We start from the raw sequence: 10,682 nt of genomic DNA, 5'->3' as shown, positions 1-10,682 counted from the left end.
AGTATCTGTTGTGACTGCATAAGCGGCCACTAATTCTCCTGTACTTGTTCTCATACATGAACCATCGACATAAAATGTCAAGTCTGGATCTGACAATGGACCATCGGTCAAGTCTTGTCTGGGTTTTGTCGTTACAGTAATAACTTCAATACAGTCATGGGCTAGTGGGTCTGTTCCGGTTACTGGCAAAAGTGTGGCAGGATTCAATGTGTTACAGCGTCTGATTTCTATATGTGGCTGAAACAATGTAAGCTCGTATCCTGTAAGTCGCGCTATAGTCAAGTGTTGTGTTTGCGTTCTATTTACAAGAACCTCTACTGCGTGCGGTACTTGAACTGTCAATGGATGTCCTAACACTATGGCATCGCTTTGTCTGATTGCTAAAGCTGTCGCTGCCACTGATTTCAGACATGCAGGCAAAGCCTGAGCTACGGGATCTAATGTACTAGAGAAATAGGCACATGGTTTGTGTGCTCCTGCTTGATCCTGTGTGAGTACTGACAAAGCAGTACCTTCGCGTTCTGTAACAAAGAGTGTAAACTGTTTTCTGTAACATGGCGTTGCTAAAACAGGTGCTTGACATAAAGCTTTCTTTAGGCTTTCAAAAGCTTGTGTATGTTCTTGAGTCCAAGGGAGAACAGTCGGTGTGGCTGCCTCCTGTGTTGTCAATTGAATGAGTGGTTTTGCTAGAAATGCATACTGAGGGATCCACTGTCTACAATATGAAGTGAGGCCTATGAAAGCCCGCACCTCCTTTTGTATCTTGGGTATTGACATGTTAGCTATCAACTGAATGCGGTCGGGTGTAAGCTGCCTTCCCTCCTTGTCCAGCGAGTGTCCAAGATAAACAACTCGCTGGACACAGAATTGCAGCTTAGAAGGGGACACCTTGTGCCCTTTTTCGGCTAGAAATTGTAAAACTGTCAGTGATGCTTTTTCACATTCAGGTTCGCTTCGGGCGGTGATCAGCAGATCATCGACGTATTGAAGCAGAGCAGTGTTAACTGGCATGTGGATACTGTCAAGTTCTCGTTTCAGTGCTTGGCTATAGATGCTGGGGCTTTCTGTAAATCCTTGAGGTGCGCGTGAGAATTTAAAGCTACGTCCATTTAAACTAAATCCGAACAAATATTGGCTTTCCGGATCTATTGGGACGCTGAAAAAGGCATTCTTGAGATCGATTACAGTGAAGAATGTCGCTTCGGAATCAATAGCTGTCAGTAATGACGAGATATCTGGGACCACAGGGAATTGTGGCACAATGCATTTGTTTAACTCGCGCAGATCAATAACCAATCGATATACTGGCGGGGCCTTCGGATCTGTTCGTTTAAGAATCGGTATTATCGGTGAATTACATATATTGGAGTCTGTTTCCACAACTACTCCTTGGGCAATGAGCTCGTCAATGATTTGTAGTAAAGCCACTACAGCATCTGGTGGTAACTTGTATTGTCGCATTCGTGGTAGCACCACTCCTGCCTTTAATGTGACTCGATATGGTGTAATATTCATGCATCCAACATCAGTAGGGCCTTGTGCCCATAGACGTGTAGGTAAAATCTGTAATCGGGGATCCATGTCTCTAGACACATAGTGACCTTTAAAATCACGTAAAAACAACCTTACTCCTTCCGGAGAACAACATATTATGGCTCCTAGGGCTTTCAACGTTTTTATTCCTAACAAGTTTTCTGGACATGATTTAGTAAGCAATAGATCTGTAGTTCGGGTCAGAGGTCCTATCGTAAGTGGAAGAGGCTGTGATACTTCATTAACAATAGGTTTTCCTGAAAAACCAAGGGAAATATTCTGAGAGCCTGAGAGGGGTGCCCCTGGAACTTCACTACGTTTTATAGTTGTTCGACTTGCCCCTGTATCGAGTAAAAATTTTCTATCTTGACCTAATAATTCACTATGTACATAAGGTCCTTCTTGATCTACAGGAATCTCGATAAGGGGTAAGTCAACTTCCCTCTCTAGGCTAGTTCATGCGTAACGCTGATACTCGGGATATTCATACTGTGCGGTCTGATACATTTGTCGTGTTGTTGTCTGTGTGGCAGCAACAGGCAACGGTGGTGCAGCTGGCACAAACTGTATTGGCTGTTGTGCGGCTGGCATGGCCTGGGCATGCTGCGTAGCTCCTTGTTCGTTCTGATCTTGTCTTAGTGGCCGTGATCTTTCCTGTGTTTTACCTATGGCGATATTATGTTTTAGCACTGGACAATCGTGTACGTAATGACCTGGCTTTTTACAATAGTTGCATGTCCCTTTTACAGGTCCTGCTGAATCGGAATGTGTCATACCCTTTTTATGTCCTTCAGCTGGAACTGTCTGGGAGACTAGCATTTTCATTTTTGTGTCTTTCATGCGTCTGTGTTCATGTTCTTGTTCCTCTCTAATTCTATTGTGGTGGTACTGTAACATTTGTAACATTTGTGTTGGAGTGTTACCTTGCCAGGTACTCTCGAATTTTAATACTCTATTCTTTACTGGGGGCAGGGCATTTTCCACTAATTTTGTTACAAACAGATGTGGGTATGATTCGCTACTTGCTTTTATGCCACTATTTATACCAAAACATTTCTCGAATCGGGCATAGTAATCGCTAGTGTCTTCATCTTGCTTCTGTTTACAGGCTGAAATTGTACCCCAATCTTCCTTTTTCGTAGTTAATAAACGTGGCAGTACCTGTACTAGTAGACCGGGTAGTGCTTTAGTTTTGTCCCCAAGCCCCGAACCTGGACCTCGGGCCCTTTCTTCTGCTTCTAATGCTGACCATTCTATCTTTTGGTCACCTACCTCCCACTCTTTTTCCTTGAGTTTTTCATAAATGCCAGCAGGCATCAATACCTTTAATATTGTCATAATGTCGGGATAGGTATACTCTCCCATGAGTAACATGTCTTTAATTTCTCGGTGAAAACCCGCTGGGTCTTTGTCATGACTGGGTACCACTTTCTTCATTTGTAACAATTCTATTTTCGATATGGGCGTATATACAAATACGCGTTTAAACTGATTGTCCTCACCCTTTATTGGGTGCACTTCTCGTAAGGGATTCTGTCTATCTATGTGATACGTAGTTCTTTCCTTGACGGACAATGGAACATGTTCTGAACATACAAAAAGAATATACTGCTTTCTTGATTCTAGAATTTCTTTAATTAATTCAGTACCTGGACCTCTCCATTTATTCATAAGTAATTCAGTCAGTATGTCAGGCAAGGGACCAGGGTCCGAATGCTGACTCCGATATAGTATAATGAGTTGTTGAATCATATAAATCCCAGCTAACCTTTGTTCATCTGGGGTAAGATTCAAAAATGTGCGTACTACTGTATCATCACTATATTTTCCGGGACTGTCCACCCAATGGACAGCTGCCCTGGCTAAATCTTGTTCATCCATAGAATCGAGGAAATGATAACCCCTTCGTTCTCGGAGTAGTTTGTCGGCGGTTTGGAACGAATGCTCGTTAGACCTTATATTAATTATAGGTATTTGAAAATTCCTGTTATTATCTGGACATATCGGATGTATTGAGTCAGTATGATATCTAGTCTGATTCCTATTACAAGATCTTCCTCTACCTACATAGGCTATGGTGTCCGACTGTCCTGCAGGCAGTCCTGACCCTTCTTCCTCGTTTTGTTCGAACTCGTCTGTCTCTAATCTCTCCTCGTGTAGGCGTTCTATTTCTTTACGGATCTTTCGGCACATGGCTATTATACAATTTTGCTTATCGTGTCTCCCTTCTGATATATTCTGGCTCCATTTTGTAAGAATTTTCATTGCTTCCGGATCTACCCCCGGTCGGTCTTGATTTCTGATCACACAGTTTATGAGGAAACGTAACAGTTCCCCCTGTATCTCTACTTTCTGGTATTCCATAGCTCTGTTAATACATTCTGGATCTCGCCCTGTTTGAACAAAATGATATATTTTATCTAGATGCGCAGTCATTCCTGGTAGCTTCGCTAAATACCCTGCGGCTCGTCTGATACGTAATGATGCCAGGATCATTTCGTCCTCCTTACCGAGCACCGGGTCATATCTACAATCTATAAGAAGTTCCTTAAGCGTACGATCACTTACGAATTTGGGTGTACGTGAATGCGCTGACTCTTGAAAAATAAGTTTATTTATTCTAGGTGGCGTAGAAAAAATATTGGTAGCACCTCCCGTGGCCCCGTCTGGGGCGTCGGGTGTGAAAGGATTCGTCGAACGTGACACAGCAACTATAGGTGTGGACTCAGCTATAGAAGTACCTGTAGGAACAGATGCAGAAACAGATGTGCTTGCCGGAACTTGTGACTCGATTTGTTGCTGTATGGACACGGGCACTGGATCTTGGCGTTGAACCTCCCTGGTATGCGGTCTATGTGGGGCGGAATTAGCATACTCGGGAGCTGCGTCATCTAAATATGAGGAAAGAAAAACATCTTCTGCGGTTCTAGGATGCCCCTTAGGATGTACCTTTATTGGGAACAATGGGGTTGGCAAGTCTTTTGGTGTTTCTGGAGTAGCCTTAGGTAATCCTTCGGCCAGAAGGGGATACATACCATTCATAAGGGCATTTCTTTGTCTGTCTACTTGTTCTGATTTCACTCGGATGCCTTCCTCAATTAATATATTCTCTCGAACTTTATTGGAATTCTCTTTACTCTTCTCTTCCTGTCTACGTGCTTTTTCTGTTCGTCTATGTGATTCTTTACGCCATAATTCAACGGCGTCTTTCTGTGACTGTCTGACTTTCCTTTTCCATAACTCTTCCTCGACTTTCATGATGCACTCTGCATCCCAGGTCCCCGCTGTGGGCCACCTCTGACTTTCTGGTAATCCCTTGGTATAGTCTACCCATAAATCAAGAAATAATATAGCGTCTAAGCCATGTTTGTGATACATAAAGTGCCCTGGAGTGTCCCTAGGAGGAATAGGGACGGCTTCTTCGAGAACCCCTTTTCTGGTAGTGATCTGTCTTAATTTCGAAAAGAGCGGCATCTTGAGAACTGACCTTATACTTGATTTTGACCTGATACTTGAATTTGAACAGACTTAATACAATAAACACGATAATGAACAGTCATTCATACCACGATATTCAGAACATACTTAAACACTTTAAACATTAAACATTAAACCCTTAACTGAAACAACAATGATGATCGTCTGCATAACTAATCACCAAGCTTAAATCTCGACAATAACTAGACAATAACTAGACACTTCGGAATACTTCGGAATACTTGATATACTGCTAAACAGTACAGATACACTGCTAAAACAGTGCAGACCGGATTTGTGTACCCAACCCCGTCTTGACCGGCACAACCTATGTGCACGTCAGAAATGCCTCCCCAGCAATGGTACTCACCGGGTAGCTTCGGAAACGGAAGGCCTCAGTAACTTGAACTTGAACCGGACTGGACTCGACTCGACTCGACTCGTCGGACACTGGGCTTGACTTCGGACTGGTGGGTCTCTGTATACCTCGGATCTTGCTCTCTCAGCTAGGCTCTGGTCGGGATACTTCGCACTTCTCACCGCCTCGTCTGGGTGTTGATCGCAGTCTCAGTCGCCCCCGCTTGACCGGAGGGAGATACAGGAAATCCTGCTGGTACGCGTTATTGTCCGTCCAGCTGTGGCAGGAGACCGGGCCTGCAACGCACCGCCGGCGCGTGAGATGAGAAAGTGTCCCTGTTCGGGCGCCATCATGTGGTAAATAAAAATTCCTTTACCGGGACTGAATTTGATACAGGAACATAGTAAAATAGCTCGATAAAATGAGAGGCAGAATCCGTGGTATTAGAGGTTCGGAATGGGCTTTATTCCAATAATCGATTATAATCGGTTGCTCCCAATGTTCCGTCACCACGAAGGTTCAGGAAGTGAAGCACACACTTTATTGACAAGAAATGACTTTTATAGTACATACATGACAATGAAGTAAATGCAGTAGGCGTAACAATTGATAAGGAAAATGACGAATTGTTCTGCGTAACCAGAAATGGGTGTAATAAGGCGAAAAAAGGAACATAATTGGGTGTGATGTCATGTATAGGTGGATCTATAAGATAATACTTGGCATGGATGCGCGCGCAGCAGTCTGACGTGTAATTGACGTGTAACTAGGGGGTGAAGGGGACTTGACATTTAGCTCTACGTGTGGAGACAAGAAGTCTGGGGGGTCAAGTCAACCTAATCCCAAATCATATCTAACATCCTATGTTTAAAGAACTATGTTATCCATAAAAGAAGGACTCTCGGACAGAATCTATGCTATACTGACTGTGCGTGCATGTACAAGCGTCTAAGTGTCTACACTAAATGCGAGGGGGTAGGAATATTCCATGGTAACAGGGCTATGAATCACTTGCATGAAGACAGAGAAGTTGGGCCTTTTTGCTTGGTAACTGGAAGAATGTTTACCTAAACTACTAGGCAGGAATGCATCGGCTGAGGGGGAAGCAGATAATTCGAAGGTGAAATACAGTTCTTGGCAGAGAATAGGCTGATGTCAGGCTTCGTGAGCCGCGCAGAGAATGAGACAAAGTTCATGGTCACAGATGCAGGCTCAGACTGGAGCTTTCAGAGGCAGAAGGCAAGAAGAGTTTGATGACAGAATCAGGGCCTACTTGCCTGGACTGTAAAATGGCATAAGTGAACCATATAAAGCCGGTGGCTTTTCATACTTAGGAATGGAATATCCGGCCTATTCATGGCGGATCTGACAGAGGACATGTTGACGGTGGACGCACATGTATTTGCGTCTTCATGACTGGAACTGGAGGGAACATATATGTACTTGTGATATGCACATGGAACTGTTGGGGTCCAAGATAGGGGACATAACTGACCAGAAAAATCCATATTTCCACAGTAGAGTGCAGTGGCATAGAGTACATTGTCCTAGAGTGCATAGTCATAGAGGCTTTAGAGCATGAGTCTTCAAACTGTGGGGCATGACCCCCAGAGGGGGCCGTGGAGTGATACAAAGGGGGTCGCGCATTCCGAGTCACACTTTTGCCCAAGCCCATAGGACTACAAGGGCTTCAGCCCCCCTCCTTCCCCGTCAGGTGTCTCAGCACTGGTTGCTGCAGTACAGCTTGAGCTGCTGTGGGCTCAGCTGGGCAGTGTCTGGAGTCTTATCTCCAGCACGCCGGAGTTTTTCACAGGTCTTTAAAGACCATTTGCATATTTACATACCTTTGTAAACTGGTTACCAAGGCTTAGTTTTTAGGTCTCGCCTGAGCTAGCACATGCGCTGCTCTGGCGAGACTTTTAGTAAGTGGGCTTTAAAAAGCTCCCCACACGCTTTTGGTTGTGTCCTAAAGCTTGCGGTTACGCGCACAGTTACGTGCAGAGGCGCCATCTGGCTTTCCTCTCTCATTCGTCATGGCTCATTAAGCGCATCCCTTGCCATGTGCCTTTTTCTTTTTCTACTTTTAGCGCGAGGCGCGCGCGCACATGCACGCACCACTCGCGTGCTTGTTTTCTTTTTGTCCAACATAGATGGCTGCGCCTTGCTTTTCTTCTGGGCAGTTTGCCGAACTGTAAGTAGCGCACACCCTTAATTTTAAACAATGCCAAATGTTGGGAGATGTGGCAACATCCACGCTGATCTCCTATCTCCACTGTGTGTTAGCAGTAAGAATGCAACTGCAGCAAACGGGAGATAGCACGCCACTGGGGGGCTACAGAGGTGCCATCCATACGAACATGGGTACAGGAGTTAGACAGATGTATGATAGCTGAAAAGGAAGTCTTCATAATTCGAGGGTGCCCCAGGAAGTGGGAAAAGAAATGGAAAGCATGGAATCGATACAGAGGGTCCTTGTGTACATCCCCACTGGCGGATTTGGCAATACGGCGGAAAGAACTCAAAGAAGTGTTAAAACAAGGAATGTAAATTACTGTACGTTATTTGGAAATGTGTTGATATGATGCTGCTGCTACAAGTATAACCCTGTATGTGCAACTGACAAAATCAATAAAATGTTATTCAAAAAAAAAAAAAAAGAATGCAGCTGCAGGTCTGATACGCTCCTCCTGAAGCCGAGCACATGCACAGTTAGGGAACAGAGAGCGTGCGTTAACCAGAGTTTGATTTACTTCACAACAGTCGCTGCAAAAACAGAGCCTCGCACTGGGGGGGGGGGGGGGGCGCTTTCAATTCAGTGGTTGCATTTGAACGAGTACTATCAGTACAATCATTAGTTGACAACAATGATGTACATGTTTAGGAAAGCTTTGAACACTCAATCGTTTTCCGGCCCAATTTGTTTTTACCACCTCGTCTGCTTGCTAAGTAAAACACAGGGCTTCTACATGGAGACAAACCCCGCTCATCCCATTGGTCCTGTAACTCAAAGCTCTGCCACACTTTTCCGACGAGTGCCTATTAGAAGCCACACTTCGTACTGTTGCCAGCCGCTGCTGAGCCTGGTGGCGTAGGGAGTTCTCGTTGAGTGATGTCATCGCATTTTTCTTAAAGCTGAAGGGTGCATATGATCACTGATCTGCTGTCTATCTCTTTGGATTCATACACCCACAATGTTATTATGCACTTTTATGTAAAGTGTACTAATGGAGCGATTTACTTGAGATTCAAATTACATTACACAAGGTCAGATATATATTTTTTTTAAACATACGTTGCGATTATGTGATTTGCTCAAAATCACTAGGTGATGAGCATAAGCTAGGACTCGAACCTGGTTCTCCGGTTCCTAGGTCAGCAGCTCTTTTGCCCAACATTGTTCAGCCTGCAAAATAAACGTGCAGTGCTTGCTTTCATCTGCAAAGTTTACTTCTATGCTCCATTTTAAAAACCTCTGTATATTGTGTACATTGAAATGCGCAGATCAAGAATTTTCAAACTGCAACCAAGCCATTTATCAATCTGCATTTATCGTACCACAATGCATGATGGAAGTTTGAGCTATTGGCATATTATTATTATTTGCAACGCCAATAGATTAAACATTCAGTTATGCGAGACCTATTGCATTGAAAATGTATGTTTTTTCTGGTTCCAGTACCCCCTGGGCCCCCACTCTGCCTATTCCTTACATTTGTATTTTACATTTACTGCTGTAGTGTGAGAATGCATTTCATGAAAAGGAATATAAAGTAGGGTTGCCAAAAGAAAAATGTCTGCCGTTTGTTGTTTAAAGAGCCTCCAAAGACCTCCTCTTGACACTAAATAAAGTTACAAATAAAAAAGTATGTATTAATTCGTTATGTGACTTTTCTGTCTTTGTTCCCTTTAATTATCAGTCATGGATCATTCAGGCAGCCCTAGAACACAATTAAAAGTGCTTTCTATGTATATTTGCAGTTCTAAGTATGCACAGATAAGTGATGAAAATACAGCTTTGGGTGAGCGCTTATTTTTGTACCATCTGGGACATGAAAATAATGAGCTGGCAACCCTAACCATAGGACTGGAAGTTTGTTGCAGGATCAGCACATTATTTATGTCCTCCAACCTCGATCCCTGATTAATGCCATAATAGCAATAGTTTAACTTACATCTTAAACCCTACGCCGCTGTCAATAACATGCTGAGTTACTTCAAGTGTCTGGGAATGTACCCTGCAATCAGACAACTCACTCCTCATTCTCTCCCTTCACTTTCACACTCACCCTGCACTCACAGCGATCACAATGCACTCACACTGATCACCATGGACTCACACCATTCGTCCGCTCACCCTGCACTCACAATGCTCTTGCGCTGTTCACACTGTACCTCACCGTGCAGTCACATGAGCCCACTTCTCACCCTGCCCTCATGTGACACTTCACTCACCTGTCCCCTTCACTGCTCCATCTGTAATCTCAGTCAAATAAGCCCATCACTAACCATGCATTCATTCGTCCCACTCTGCACTTACATCCGCACCCAAATTCATATGGTCACCTCACTCACCCTGCAATCACTCCTCTTACCCTACTCTCACACTGTTGCATTGCTCACCGTGCACTCACATGGGCACTCCTGCCACCCACACAGCGCAGAGGGTTAATGTGCCTGCCACAAAGAACACATACCATGCAGATAACAGAACTGAGTGTGAGTAAACTATGAGTAGCACTATTAAAAAATGATATGTTTGTCAGAAAGGTGCTTTAGAGAGTTGAGGTGAATTGTTGGTGAATGGTAGTGACGGAATTCATGGATAAGGAGGAAACGGGAGGGGCACCAAAAAAAGACTGTTGCACCCTGTGCAACCAGTGCTATGGCCAGCCCAGGCTGGGAGTGTTAGCCCCCGCTGAAGTTCAGGTCAAGTGGCTTCCCTGCTTCTGCCCATTATTATTTACATTTGTAGTGTGCTACAGTTACCAAAAGGTGTCCGGGGCTAATAACCATCTGAAGCCTGAAGGAAAATGAGAAACACACAGAAGGGGAAGGAGAACCAGCCAAATGGGGTAACCTACCGAGCATAGAGCCAGGTTTTATATCTTCCTTACGTATAATAGATTCTTGGTGGAGCGAAGCAAAGGAGAATGCAAGTTCCATAACTGCGTGGCCTGCACCAAAACAGCGAGACAGACAATTCATGCCTTCCTGAATTAGGGAACAATAGGCAGAGTGGCACAGGCCGAGAGGAGCATATGGGTCCGACCCGTATGTTTGGTGATGAGAGAGGACAGCAAGGGAGTGAAAGAAT

Source organism: Triturus cristatus, chromosome 9 (genome assembly GCF_964204655.1).
Source record: "Triturus cristatus chromosome 9, aTriCri1.1, whole genome shotgun sequence".
Taxonomy (NCBI): domain Eukaryota; kingdom Metazoa; phylum Chordata; class Amphibia; order Caudata; family Salamandridae; genus Triturus; species Triturus cristatus.
The sequence above is the reverse complement of the archived record's forward strand: the minus strand, read 5'-3'. Positions refer to the sequence as shown.